The 2,082-nt window shown below is 39.2% G+C and overlaps 1 pseudogene; it reads right to left on the bottom strand.

Moving 5' to 3' along the window:
* Positions 1 to 1,363: 1,363 nt before the first annotated feature.
* On the bottom strand, positions 1,364 to 1,845 carry LOC132586941 (small ribosomal subunit protein uS10-like; annotated as a pseudogene).
* Between the last annotated feature and the right edge of the window lie 237 nt (positions 1,846 to 2,082).

The raw sequence follows: 2,082 nt of genomic DNA on the forward strand, positions 1-2,082 counted from the left end.
GAACTGCTAAAAGCAAGCACATGTGTGTGTTCATATTACAATGGTGGAAACAAAACTTTGCAGTGGCAGTTTCTGTATCTGATGTAAATCTGTCCATTAAGCAGCCCTTATCTGATTTTGTGGTTTATTTCAGCTAGCAACTAGTGGCTGAGCAGACAAAGGCAGATAGCTCAACAAAGAGTTCTCTGCCAATCAATTCTGTGTTCACAGCTTTGGTGTTGTAGTTTATCAAAACTGCAGGCACAATTACTGCTGTCCTGAGAACTTCATGGAGGTCTAATCTTGTAGTTTGGTTCTGAAAGGTCAAATGTAATTATGCTGTAATTCTAGTTATGCTGTAATTTAAGATGACTATCTGAAATAGGAAATCCTGTTTTTTGTGGAATGCTTGCCAATGCTTGATAACATTCTTTAAAAATCTGTTGGAGTTTGAAACAAAATGGACAAACTATTGAAAGCAAGAGAGCAGGGCCTGCAGAGTCTTGCAGAACAACAACCAAGCAAGAACTGCAATCAAGCAAGAAAATTATTTCTTAAAATTAGTAGCTCTTGTGCATTTAATGATGCCAGTGTCAGAAAACTACAGTTTCAAAGACAGATTTCAAGATGAGTTGCCTAAGGAGAACAACTACCAAAAGACTTACGTGTGTGGAGGAGGATAAAAGGACCTCACTGGCAATGTGATGTTGCTAGTGACATGAGACATTAATACTGGCCTGGCCTGCAAGTGACATCATCACAAAGTGATGGCACTCTAGCATTCACTCAAAACTCTATGGTTTAATCCTAGAGTTTAACCATAGTGTTTGGAGTGAAAGCTAGAGCATTGCCTGAAATGATGACATCACTTCTGGGTTGCAACAGAAGTGATGTCATGGCATTGATACAATGCTAATCATGCTCCTTCATTCCCCTCAGCATTTTTCCTTTGCCATCCAGCTGTGGAACCGTGGGAAGAGCTGGTGAGGGCAGGAGGTCTCCCACTGAAGCTGGAGATCTGGGTGCCTTAATTCCAGGGTTGGTAATCCCTGGGGATTAGATATGTGCCCTTTTCCATTTTATGTGCATGATGTCATGTTTATCTGGAACTCACATTACTTTTTACATGGGTGGAAGGAAGCTTATGCTTGAAGCTGATTGGACCATGCAAGAATGTGAACCAACCTTGAATAACAGCTCTAACATCTCTCTACATGATACTTATAAATGATTCATAGACATTTATAAATGGAATATAATTGGAGATTTAATAAGTGCTTCATTTTTTATTGAGTTAGGATATAGCTGTATGGGTTCTTGACTCTCCTTTCAAGAGTCTTTTTTAAGCCAGTAAACATTTATGTTTCACTTTACCTCATTTTTTTTTTAAAGTTTAACTTTTATTGAAACAGATGACAGTCATTTAGACATCAGCAATAGTAACATCAACTTCTACACCAGGCTCGATACTGATAGAAGTTATTTGCTTGCCATTTTTAATGGATTGTGCAAATCAATTAGACACTTACGAATATGCATCTGGAAATGATCCCGTCTTGGAACTTTCACTACATGGTGTTTTCTGTGTAGCGATCTGCAGAGTCTTGGTAGGCATGCAAACAGGTCCTTTCAATTTTTAAGTTTTTTTCTTTCACTCCTCTGGTCAGATCTGTGCACACTTTCTCAAGTGATTTCACATTACAAGTTGCCAAAGTAATTCTGATTTGGAGAATTTCTGCTTTCTGTTCTACAGGTGCTTTGCCAGTATATTTAAATGCCATGGCCATCTTGATGCCTTCCTCACTGACTTGTTCCTGGCTGGAGCAGGCGTGGCCCAAGGAACAGCGGTGAATCAGGATACCACAACACCACCGAGACACAAGTATCTGCAGAGAAACAATGGATATGTCCCATTTAAAATATAAAAGTCAGCAGTTAAGGTCATACTACAGATGATAATGGGAGATCTTGCAATAGATTCAAAAGTTTCTCATTACCTTTTCTCCCCTTCTCAATCTGAATCCTCACTTCCTAGCTTTACACCTGCCCCAGTGTGCATCACCTTACACTTATCTACATGGAACTTCATTTGTCACATTGTTC

This window comes from Heteronotia binoei, chromosome 1 (genome assembly GCF_032191835.1).
Source record: "Heteronotia binoei isolate CCM8104 ecotype False Entrance Well chromosome 1, APGP_CSIRO_Hbin_v1, whole genome shotgun sequence".
In the NCBI taxonomy this organism is placed as follows: domain Eukaryota; kingdom Metazoa; phylum Chordata; class Lepidosauria; order Squamata; family Gekkonidae; genus Heteronotia; species Heteronotia binoei.